This window comes from Triticum dicoccoides, chromosome 3A, assembly GCF_002162155.2.
Source record: "Triticum dicoccoides isolate Atlit2015 ecotype Zavitan chromosome 3A, WEW_v2.0, whole genome shotgun sequence".
NCBI classification, from domain to species: Eukaryota; Viridiplantae; Streptophyta; class Magnoliopsida; order Poales; family Poaceae; genus Triticum; species Triticum dicoccoides.
In genome coordinates, this window is record NC_041384.1 from 137,414,075 (window position 1) to 137,427,306 (window position 13,232).

Consider the following 13,232-nt stretch of genomic DNA (forward strand, 5'->3'; position numbering starts at 1 on the left):
TTGACCAAATAATAATCTAGCCTTTTCCCAATTTTTGTTCTAGGCAGATTTTAGCTACTTAGCACAAGTCAAGCAATCAACCTACACATGCAATTCTAAGAGTATAGCAGCGACAAGTAAAAAAATTGCATACGAAGGTAAAGGGAGGATTTTGGAGTGTGCAAACGCAATTGGAGACACGGAGATTTTTTGGCGTGGTTCCGATAGGTGGTGCTATCGTACATCCACATTGATGGAGACTTCAACCCACGAAGGGTAACGGTTGTGCGAGTCCATGGAGGGCTCCACCCATGAAGGGTCCACGAAGAAGCAACCTTGTCTATCCCACCATGGTCGTCGCCCATGAAGGACTTGCCTCACTCGGGTAGATCTTCACAAAGTAGGCGATCTCCTTGCCCTTACAAACTCCTTGGTTCAATTCCACAATATTGGCGGAGGTTCCCAAGTGACACCTAACCAATCTAGGAGACACCACTCTCCAAGAGGTAACAAATGGCGTGTTGATGATGAACTCCTTGCTCTTGTGCTTCAAATGATAGTCTCCCCAACACTCAACTCTCTCTCACAAGATTTGGATTTGGTGGAAAGATGATTTGAGTGGAAAGCAACTTGGGGAAGGCTAGAGATCAAGATTTATGTGGTTGGAGTGGAATATCTTGACCTCAACACAAGTGTAGGTGGTTCTCTCTCAGAAAATGTATGTTGGAAGTGTAGGCATGTTCTGATGGCTCTCTCCATGAATGAAGAGTGGGTGGAGGGGTATAAATAGCCTCCACACAAAATCTAACCGTTACACACAAATCACCAAACTTGGTGGGACCGAATCATGAAACTCGGTCAGACCGATTTAGTTCAAAATGTGAACGTTAGGATTTTCGGTGGGACCGACATGTCAACTCGGTTGGACCGATTCCATTAGGGTTAGGGCATAACTTAATCTCGGTGAGACCGATTACACAAACTTGGTGAGACCGACTTTGGTAATGGAATAATAGAGAGTTGGTCAGGCAAACTCGGTGGGACCGATTCCCTCATCACGGTTGGACCGAAACGTTACGAAAGGGAAACAGAGAGTTTGCATTGCAATCTCGGTGGGACCGATCGCTCATCTCAGTTTGACCGAAACATTACGAAGGGAAATGGAGATATTACAATTCCATCTCGGTGAGACCGAGATCCCTATCAGTGAGACCAAAAAGACTAGGGTTTCTGGCAGTGGCTATGTCAACTGAACTCAGTGGCGCTAGATAGAAAGTTTCGGTGGGGCCGAGTTTGACTTTTGGTTTGGGACATATGTGGATGTGAGGAAGTAGTTGAGAGTTTTGGAGCATATCACTAAGCACTTTGAGCAAGCAAGCCATTAGGCAACACCTCATCCCCTCTTAATAGTATTGGCTTTTCGTATAGACTCAATGTGATCTTGGATCACTTAAAATGAAAAGATGTAGAGTCTTGAGCTTTGAGCTTGAGCCAATTCTTTGTCCTTAGAATTTTAGGGATCCACTTTTCTCATCCATGCCATGCCAATCATTGAGCTTTCCTGAAATGTTTATCTTTGAAATAGCATTAGCTCAATGAACTATATGTTGTTAGGAATTACCAAAACCACCCAGGGATAGTTGCACTTCACTTTGCTCCCCCTTTTCCCCCTTTCTATACTAGGTTGTTGTGACCAGATGTTGGAGCTCAGGAGCCAGACGCCACCTACTCCTACTACACCGGAGGTGCCTACTACTATGTGTAGCCGCCACCGATGACCAGGAGTAGTTTAGGAGGATCCCAGGTAGGAGGCCTGCGCCTCTTTCGATTTGTGTCCCAGTTTGTGCTAGCCATCTTATGGAAACTTGTTTAACTTATGTCTGTACTAAGATATTGTTGCTTCCGCTGACTCCTCTATGATCGAGCACTTGTATTCAAGCCCTCGAGGACCCCTTCTTGTATTATGATGCTTGTATGACTTATTTATTTTTGGGTTGTGTTGTGATATCTTCCCGTGAGTCCCTGATCTTGATCGTATATGTTTGCATGTATGATTAGTGTACGATCTTCATCCCAGTTTGTGCTTCCATCTCCCCTGTGGTGAGATGACAGTGACTCTCGAGGACTTCGGCATGATCACGGCCCTGCCAATCCAGGGCCGTGCTCTCACTAGGCGAGTGGAGAGGACCAACTAGCAGGAGAGGTTGCTCGCCCTCATTGGCGACTGCCCTCCCATGAAGGGGAACAGAAGATCCGTTGTGTGACTCAAGTGGCTCGCAGGATGTCGATGATAAGGCCATGAAGCAATACACGGGGGAGTATTTGTGATACCTTCTGGCGAGAGGAGAGTGGCTGAGATGAACTCCTACCGTGAAGACCACATGAAGTGGTATGTAACGCCCTCGATGCGGCTATATCTCCCACATGTCGAAGCACGACTTAGAGGCATAACCGCATTAAAAGCAATGTCGCAAGTGAGGTAATCTTCACACAACCCATGTAATACATAAGGGAAAGAGATACATAGTTGGCTTACACTCGCCACTTCACACAATTACATGAATATAACATTATATCATCCAGATACAAACAAGGTCCGACTACGGAACCAAAATAAAAGAAGACTACCCCAAATGCTACACAGATCCCCGATCGACCCCAACTGGGCTCCACTACTGATCGACTAGAATGAAACAACAAAAAGGACAAGATCTTCATCGAGCTCCTCCTTGAGCTTGGTTGCGTCACCAGCTCGGTAACATCGGCACCTACAAACTGGTTTTGGAAGTATCTGCGAGTCATGGGGACTCAGCAATCTCACACCCTCGCGATCAAGACTATTTAAGCTTATAGGAAGGGAAAAGGTATGAGGTGGAGCTGCAGCAAGCGACTAGCATATTTGGTGGCTAACATATACAAAAAAGAGAGCGAGAAGAGAAGGCAAAGCACGATCGAGAAACTATGATCAAGAAGTGATCCTAGAACAACCTACGTCAAACATAACTCCAACACCGTGTTCACTTCCCAGACTCTGCCGAGAAGAGACCATCACGGTTACACACGCGGTTGATGTATTTTAAATAAGATCAACTTCAAGTTTTCTACAACCGGACATTAACAAATTCCCATCTGCCCATAACCGCGGGCACGGCTTTCGAAAGTTCAATCCCTGCAGGGGTGTCCCAACTTAGCCCATCACAAGCTCTCACGGTCAATGAAGGTGTCGGAGTAAATAGCCACGGGTAGCCAAGCCGGCTTCCCCTGGCCCTTCTGAAAAATTACGAGCCCGTCCGGCTCTTAAGAACCCAAGACGTGGGGCCGCCTTCCCCTTGCTGGCCGTCGCTCGGTCCGGCTGTCGGAAGGTGGCTCGACTTTAGCCCTCGCAAAGAAGACACGGGAGGGCCGGCTTCAAGAAGCCGGCCTCGAGAAGGCTGACTCCAAGACGCCGGCTCCCACAAGCGGCCGAGACCGTACCCTCAAAGTTTGCACCCACCTAACGGTGGTGTGACGGGGCGTGGCTACAGTGAAGCCTGCCACCCCCGGATCCCGGAGCACGCCCGGCACAGTGCGCCGTACAGGTAGCCATGACCCGTCCGGCGCGGCACTGTTGCCATGGTGCCCCTGATGTCATCCACGATGTACTACCAGTACAGCCCGCGGGCGGTGGGCCCCTTCGGGCAGAGAGACACCTGAAGGCGGCCATGCCTCCCCTAGTCGGCCCAAGACGGAGCCGGCTCCCCACAGCCGGCTTGCCGCCTTTCTTGACGGAGACGCCCCATTAAGGAGACAAGACGCGGTGAGGCTACAGCAATCACCCACCGGGCGGTTGTACTGTAGCCACGCCTACCACGACGGAGTCTACGTCATCAAGATAGGGCAACAGTGCCCAGCCGGCGGGACCCACAAGTCGGTGGGCCCCAGCGGTCGGCGCAGAAGCCGGCGAGCGCAGTCACAGACGGCTAGGCCCCGCGCCCAGTCGGATTACCATTGTACCCCCGCGGGGTAGGCCTATATAAACCCCCCGGGGCACCCATGCAAAGGGTTCGACCCCCAGCTAGTTTAGACACCTTACGAAGAAAGGAAGCAGGCCATCCAACCCTTCTTCCTCCTCCCACGGAATAGCTCAAGGAGCATCGTGTAGCTACTTGTCCTTCTAGTGATCATGCGGAGATCCCGCAGAGCAGCAGTAGGGGTGTTATCTCCACGGAGAGCCCCGAAGCTGGGTAAGATCCGCCGGCGTGCATGTCTTCGCCTCATCCCGCTTCCAGGCACCGGCGATGTCTTACTGGCTCCCACAATGATAAGCCACCCGTTGGCATATGTCGCATCTACCACCCGACAGAAGGATATTCCTTCTCCCAAGACAATCCGATCAGGCTCGGCATCCTGGTTACAAGACATCCTCGACAATGGTAAAACAAGTCCAGCAAAGCCACCCGAATGTGCCGACAAATCCCGATAGGAGCTGCACATATCTCGTTCTCAGGGCACATCGGATTGTCTAAACTTCCGGTAGGCCAGCCCAGAGTTGCCCCTAGTGGCCACCGGTGGCTGACAGGTTGGACCAACACTCAGAGGAGCACTAGCCCCCCAGGGGGGTTAAAATAATGATGACCCTCAGGAGCGCGACTCACAAGGGAAAAGAAAAGGCTAGGTGGCGAATGGTAAAACCAAGGTTGGGCCTTGCTGGAGGAGTTTTATTCAAAGCGAACTGTCAAGGGGTTCCCATTATAACCCAACCGTGTAAGGAACGCAAAATCCGGGAACATAACACCGATATGACGGAAACTAGGGCGGCAAGAGTGGAACAAAACAACAGACATAAGGCCGAGCCTTTCACCCCTTACCAAGTATATAGATGCATTAATTAAATAAGAGATGTTGTGATATCCCAACAAATATCCATGTTCCAACAAGGAACAAACTCCAATCTTCACCTGCAACTAACAACGCTATAAGAGGGGCTGAGCAAAACGGTAACATAGCCAAACAACGATTTGCTAGGACAAGATGGGTTAGAGGCTTGGCTTAACAATATGGGAGGCAGGATAAGCAAGTGGTAGGTATCGCAGCGTAGGCATAGCAAAAAAGCGAGCAACTAGCAAGCAAAGATAGAAGTGATTTTGAGGGTATGGTCATCTTGCCTGAAATCCCGCAAGGAAGAAGAACGAGTCCATAAAGAAGGCAAATGGACATAGTTGAACGGGTCCTCACAAACGCGACGTTAACGGAACCAACCCAAAGAAGCAACACCGGAAAGAAGCACACAACATAGTAAACAACCAACACATGAACATGACATGATATGCGGGATGCGGTATTTGATGCATATGCATGATTTGGAAAGGAATGATTGAACCTGGCCTCAACTTGGAAAACCAAGAGTTCCACTGGAAAGGGGAGTTGATTCCGACCAAAATCGATATAAAGATCACCGGAATCGGATGCACGGTTTGGAAATGGCAAGCCAAAACAAATATGGCACCTGTCTATGATAAACAACAAGTAGCCTTCTAAATGCATTAAGAACAACATGCTACAGCACTCCAACATAGCAACAAAATACATGGCAGGGATCCACTCATGATGCTTGACAAAAGATGAACACTGAGCTACGGCTAATTCAATGAATAATAGGTTCAAACAAGCATGGCAAAAGTGCAAAAGATAACACGTTTCAGACAGTGAAATTAACATCATGTCAAGAATTTATCATCAGGAAGCAATCTTTAGAGTATGAAAACTACATGCTACAGGATCATATCATGGCAAAGCAAGGCATGGCATGAAGCTACTCTAAGCATATAAAAAAAGTCCCTTAGTGACCATGAGCCAAAAGGGATCGGAAAATACAATTGCAAGCATGTGAACATAGCAAAAACATAAACAGATTCAGACTTAGTGAAAAACTAGAGCATGGCAAAACAGATTAACAAGTAGGCATGTTTACGAGCTCGATGCACTCACTACGAGGCATTGCATGACAAACTAAGCATACACCCAGCAAATAGAGATGGCATAGAAGATAGACATGGCAATAACAACAACATAGCATGCACGGATCAACAACAATAAGCTTGGCAAAATCGCTAAACACGTTAACAATCTGCCAGGAACATTTTTTTAGCAAAAGTAGAGCTCGATTGACTCAATCTAGGGTGCTCCATAATTGCAAACAAAGACATGGATGGACAGAGCACCACAATATCTACAAAACGTCCTTACTGATGATGCTCAAAAGAGGCACGAATCACTAGGAAACAACATGAACATATGGCATAAAAATAATGACAGGGCAAGGACTTAGAGAAATTCTAAGTCCCTGAAATCAGCATCATTGAGTAAGCTACTTTGCATGCTTGTGCTAGTCACCACAAAGATCACAAAAATACATGGCATACACCCCTGTAAATATGGCATGTCATACTACAAAACACATGTACAGCTCAGGATCATAGCATGCACACATTAATCATGTCAAAAATGACAAAAGGCCATTTGCTGAAACAGATCTGAAATAATCCTCACATAGCCCTCTTCCAACAGCATTTCGGGCATCAAGATGAGCTCAAATGAAAATGATGCAATGAGATGAAATGATGTACTTGTCGAGACGAACATTTTGATATGCTACACGCACGAATCGGAGCCACGGATGCAGAGTTATGGCATGTCAAAGTATGCACAAAATTGCTGGGAGTTGGTGAGATTTTACCCGCGAAAAGGTCAACATGGCGCGGGGATCGAGGATGGCGGCGGATCTGGCCAGAACTTCGTTGGAGACGGTCGGGGAGGTTGGATCCGGGGCTTCCTCCACTGGATCTCGCTGGATCCGGGCTGGAGCTCGCCTGTGGGGCGACAGGCGGCGAGGAACGGAGGAGGCGGCGGACGGCGAGTGCGTGGCGGCAGCGGCGGCGGGGCTGCGCTGGCGATGGCGGCGCGGTGGAAGAGCAGGCGGCGCGCGGGGATCGAGTGCTCGATGGTGCGGTGCGAGGCGGTGCCTCGGGCGGTGACGCGGCTTCGGGCCCGCGCAGGCCCCGGATGGGCTCTGTGGGCCGCGGCGGGTGAGGTGGCAGCACGTGGTTGGCTATGGAGGGTGGCGCGGACATGTCCGGTGTGGGAGAATGTGTCCGGTGGAGCGAGGTAGGAGGAGCTAGGGTTTCATCCACGAGATTTTCGAGGGAGATGACAAATATATAGGTAGAGGGAGCTAGGAGTGTCCAAATGAGGTGCGGTTTGCAGCCACGCGATCGTGATCGAACGCTCTAGATGATGGAGGAGGTTTAGGTGGGTTTTGGGCCACTTTGGAGGGGTGTAGGGCTGCAACACACACGAGGCATTTTCGGTCCCTCGGTTAACCGTTGGAGTACCAAACGAAGTCCAAATGGTACGAAACTTGACAGGCGGTCTACCGGTAGTCAACCAAGGCCACATGGCAAGTCTCGGTCCAATCTGAAAACATTTAACCCCCACACATGAAAAGAGGTAGAAAGGGACACCGGAGGACATAGGAGCGCCGGATTGCCAAACGGACAACGGGGAAAATGCTCGGATGCATGAGACGAACATGTATGCAAATGAAATGCACATGATGACATGATATGAAATGCATGACACGCAAGCAATGACAAGGCAACAACAACGAATAACTGGAAGACACCTGGCACATCAGTCTCGGGGCGTTACAACACTCTACCACTATGAGAGGATCTCGTCCCAAGATCTAGAATGGCACCGGAGGGAAAACGGAAGAGAAAGAGAAGAGGTAAAACTAAGTTGCTCCTTTGACAAACGAGTGAAACCAAAGAACCTTGAAAAGGTTAATCCATTTCGAGAAAAGAATACCACGGAGATGAACGAAGTTGAAAAAAAACTCCGTTAGAAAAGAGGGACAAGGAAGAACAACTTCGGGCAGCACTCTGGTTGAGAAGAAAAGGAATTGAATAAGAACTTGGTAAGATGAGATGATACTTGATGAAATCACAAAACACTGCCTCCGGAACTATTGAATGAATGGAACAAGGGGTAAGAAAGATCTTAGACAGCACTCCGGTTGAAAAAGAGGTGCAAGGCTTGATAACACAAAAAGAACTTGAGCAAAAAGGTCACAACACTCCGGTTAAATAGGATAGGCATGAAAAGGATATGATCTTTGACAAAACGAGATGGTGGGTGAAAAGAACAACATCGCAAAGTCTCCGGAACGAAAGAATAGAAGATAGATAATTGAAATAGGAGAATGGAGAAGAAAATGCCAACTTCTGTTACAAAAGAGTTTGAAAAGGCATCCTTAGGAGAAGGTTCGAACGGAGTTGTTGGAAATCCAACAAAGAAAGGATAAGCTTGATATGGTCTTATGGAATACATCTCAAATTGTGAGGTGACAACCTGCGACTCACGGAAAAATATTGGATTGATAATAACAAGGAAACGAGAAACTATTTCCCCGGGAGGATAAAAGAAGAACTTGGGTCACTTATAAGCACCATAATTAGCAACAATCCTTAGGGAAGGCTTTAGGTGAAATATAACCCAAGATAACTCCAAGGAAGGAGATTGATGGATTTAAAATACCTCATTCTTAACAGCATGTGAATCATGAAACATGAACTCAAGTTATCAAGAATGACATAATACCACCTCCAGTGATACGGTAGAAAGAATTGCACTCCAGATTGCAAGATGAAGAAACTTGAGCTCCTTTGAAAAGAATCTTGATGAACACTTCGAGAAGGAATTAAATCCTAGATGAACCCATCATGTAGAACCTTCATGAAGAACTCCGGTAACAAAAAGGATGATCAAACGGAAGAAAGAGAGGTTGAAAACACAAGGTGAAGCCTCGCAATGATTAGATGGATCTCTGTGATGAAATAATTGAGAGAACTTGGAACTCCGGGAAAAGAAAGATAAAGCAACAAAACCGAGAACTTGATGAGCCTCCGGAATAAGAAATTGAATTGACTAGATGAAACAAGAATAAGAATTCCATTATGCTTATCCTTCACCAATTAAATTGATGACAATCAACGAAATTGGCATACTACTTATTCTCGTTGAAAAGGATTAAGATAGATATAGCACGACTTGAGAAAGTCTTCAATGATCCACCGGTAGAATTGAAAAAACGAATGAATTGATATGATAAACAAGGAAGAGAAATCTTGAACGAACCACCGTAAGAATTGAAAAAGAACGAAGTAAAGGGATGAATCACTGGGTAAGAATTGTGAAATGAACGAAGATACTTGAGACAATCTAGATACATGAGAACGAAGGGATCACGACTGATAAGAGAATATTTGAATGATGCACCGGTAATATTTGGAGAACGAGAGCTGAAAACTTGGAATGAGTAATATTTGAAAAGATGGCCTTCGGGGAAAAGAAATGGAAACAACTCATGAAATGCTCCGGATGGGTGAAAAAGAATTCTCACAATCGAATACAATTATGAGAGGATGACATCAAGGTTGAACCATGAATCTTGGAGAGAATGGAGCAAGATTTAAGAGAAACTCTTCTTCGGTCTTCAAATGTTGAGAATGACGATGAGAACACCACCATGAATTGTTGAGATACTCCGGGATGAAAATTAGGAAGGTTGAATCGACGATGACAAGAATATGAAGATCTTGGAGAAGGCATTTGACTGATGATAACTCATTTTTACGTCAAACTTGGAAAAGAATTTGAGAAGCTCCGGGAAAATTAGAAGAGTCAGGTAAGATCCTGGGAAAAGACCTGTGGGTTAGGGCCCACTCAAAAGATACACCATAGAACGATTGCTTGAAAAGAGAGATTGCACAGGTTGAATTAAATGGCTTGAATGAGATAACAACCTCGAAAGAGCTTGAACAAAAAAATAGAGTGGAAACACGAATCTTCGAGATATTTTCAGCACTCTGGACCAAATGAATAGTGAGAGGTGAATGATAAAGAGGTGCACCGGCATGAGAAGATATTTGAAATAAGGAATGATCAACACCGGAAGCTTGAATTGAAATCATCGGAGAAGAAAAGAATGACGAACTTGAAGCTCTGTTAGTATCTTCCTGAGAATCACCGGATAAGAATATTGAAAGAGAGGAGTAAAGAGGCTTCACATCCATAAGATGGCTACTTGATAAAGAAATCCGAGTCCTTGAAGAAAAGGGTGGGAGGGCGGGAAAACAAAAGCAAGCTTGGGACGAATGAAACGAACATCGTTGAGAAGAACTGATAATTGATCTTGCGGATGTTGAAATGATCAGATCCACTTGGAGAGAAACACACCGGTTGAAAAGGATTGGCATGAAAATCTCGATTATCATGAAGGATTAGTATTCACATAGAAATATGAGAACACCACTTAGGAAAAGGTATGGAATCAACACCGAAAGCTTCGAAGCAACTCGAATACCACAACTGAAAACAAAACAAAGGATTGGCTTGCAAAATAAGCCGGAACAAACATATGATAGAGATTTCGTCCGAAGTTTTCGTGGTGGGGCCTACACGGGCTCGATCGTACAACACCATCATGTACAAGGCAGTGCACATGACATACGAAGCGTCCCCGAGTCGGCATAGCCAAGGACTCTTTAAGACACAACGAGACCACTGTAAAACCAACCGTGGATAGGCGGACCACTAGACGTCGAACCCCAATTTCATATCATACATCTGTCGGAAAGATATCCGAAGAGCTACTTGAATTCCCACTTATAAACTCCCGAAATTTTCCGGTTATGCAATCAGGTGTTGGGGATACAGGGGAAGCGTAATATCTCACCCAAAACTAACAAATCCTACATCCAACTGTATCCATCCTTCAACACATAACCAAGGAACCTTCGGAAATCGTTTACCTCAACCTTCGAAAAGCATCCGTTATACAAGTTATGGAAATACTCCTGAACTCCCGCCCCAGTACTGGGTGGCGTCGAGGTTATCTCACCAACAACTGCATAAAAGAGATTTTTGATGTCGGCGAACTCAGGTATTCCAGAACCGCAACGATAAAATTGTGACGACAACACCTCGGAGCTCAACTCCCAGGGACACTGCCACAACCCCTAAATGTCAGGAGGCACCAAGAACAATGTTCTCATCACAAAACCATTGGAACGATTCCAAGATACCCGCGCGATCCTAAATATTTTTTTGTGAAATTTGAGAAGAGAAGAGTCAAAACTCTACGTCAGGATGCCTCACCAGAGCGACGAAGGGACTGAGGAGTAAAAAGAATTCCTAACTATCCGATATATATAATCCTAAGTGACTCCAACATTTTTCTAGACTCAACAACGCCAGCGATTCGATCAAGCAGGGGGGCTCCTAAAGTTGGGGAAGGCTCTGATTACCAACTTGTAACGCCCTCGATGCGGCTATATCTCCCACGTGTTGAAGCACGACTTAGAGGCATAAACGGATTGAAAGCAATGTCGCAAGTGAGGTAATCTTCACACAACCCATGTAATACATAAGGGAAAGAGATACATAGTTGGCTTACACTCGCCACTTCACACAATTACATGAATATAACTTTACATCATCCAGATACAAACAAGGTCCGACTATGGAACCAAAACAAAAGAAGACTACCCCAAATGCTACACAGATCCCCGACCGACCCCAACTGGGCTCCACTACTGATCGACTAGAATGAAACAACACAAAGGACAAGATCTTCATCGAGCTCCTCCTTGAGCTTGGTTGCGTCAGCTGCTCGGTAACATCGGCACCTGCAAACTGGTTTTGGAAGTATCTGCGAGTCACGGGGACTCAGCAGTCTCGCACCCTCGCGATCAAGACTATTTAAGCTTATAGGAAGGGTAAAAGGTATGAGGTGGAGCTGCAGCAAGCGACTAGCATATTTGGTGGCTAACATATACGCAAAAGAGAGCGAGAAGAGAAGGCAAAGCACGATCGAGAAACTATGATCAAGAAGTGAACCTAGAACAACCTACGTCAAGCATAACTCCAACACCATGTTCACTTCCCGGACTCCGCCGAGAAGAGACCATCACGGTTACACACGCGGTTGATGTATTTTAAATAAGATCAACTTCAGGTTTTCTACAACCGGACATTAACAAATTCCCATCTGCCCATAACCGCGGGCACGGCTTTCGAAAGTTGATTCCCTGCAGGGGTGTCCCAACTTATCCCATCACAAGCTCTCACGGTCAACGAAGGATATTCCTTCTCCCAAGACAATCCGATCAGGCTCGGCATCCCGGTTACAAGACATCCTCGACAATGGTAAAACAAGTCCAGCAAAGCCACCTGAATGTGCCGACAAATCCCGATAGGAGCTGCACATATCTCGTTCTCAGGGCACACCGGATTGTCCAAACTTCTGGTAGGCCAGCCCAGAGTTGCCCCTGGTGGCCACCAGCGGCTGATTGGACCAACACTCAGAGGAGCACTGGCCCGGGGGGGGGGTTAAAATAATGATGACCCTCTGGAGCGCGACTCCCAAGGGAAAAGAAAAGGCTAGGTGGCGAATGGTAAAACCAAGGTTGGGCCTTGCTGGAGGAGTTTTATTCAAAGCGAACTGTCAAGGGGTTCCCATTATAACCCAACTGTGTAAGGAACGCAAAATCCGGGAACATAACACCGATATGACGGAAACTAGGGCGACAAGAGTGGAACAAAACACCAGGCATAAGGCCGAGCCTTCCACCCTTTACCAAGTATATAGATGCATTAATTAAATAAGAGATGTTGTGATATCGCAACAAATATCCATGTTCCAACAAGGAACAAACTCCAATCTTCACCTGCAACTAACAACGCTATAAGAGGGGCTGAGCAAAGCGGTAACATAGCCAAACAACGGTTTGCTAGGACAAGGTGGGTTAGAGGCTTGGCTTAACAATATGGGAGGCAGGATAAGCAAGTGGTAGGTATCGCAGCGTAGGCATAGCAAAAGAGCAAGCAACTAGCAAGCAAAGATAGAAGTGATTTTGAGGGTATGGTCATCTTGCGTGAAATCCCGCAAGGAAGAAGAACGAGGCCATGAAGAAGGCAAACAGACGTAGTCGAACGGGTCCTCACAAACGCTACATTAACAGAACCAACCCGAATAAGCAACACCAGAAAGAAGCACACAACATAGTAAACAACCAACACATGAACTTGTCATGATATGCGGGATGCGGTATGTGATGCATATGCATGATTTGGAAAGGAATGATTGAACCTGGCCTCAACCTGGAAAACCAAGAGTGCCACTGGAAAGGTGAGTTGATTCCAGTCAAAATCGA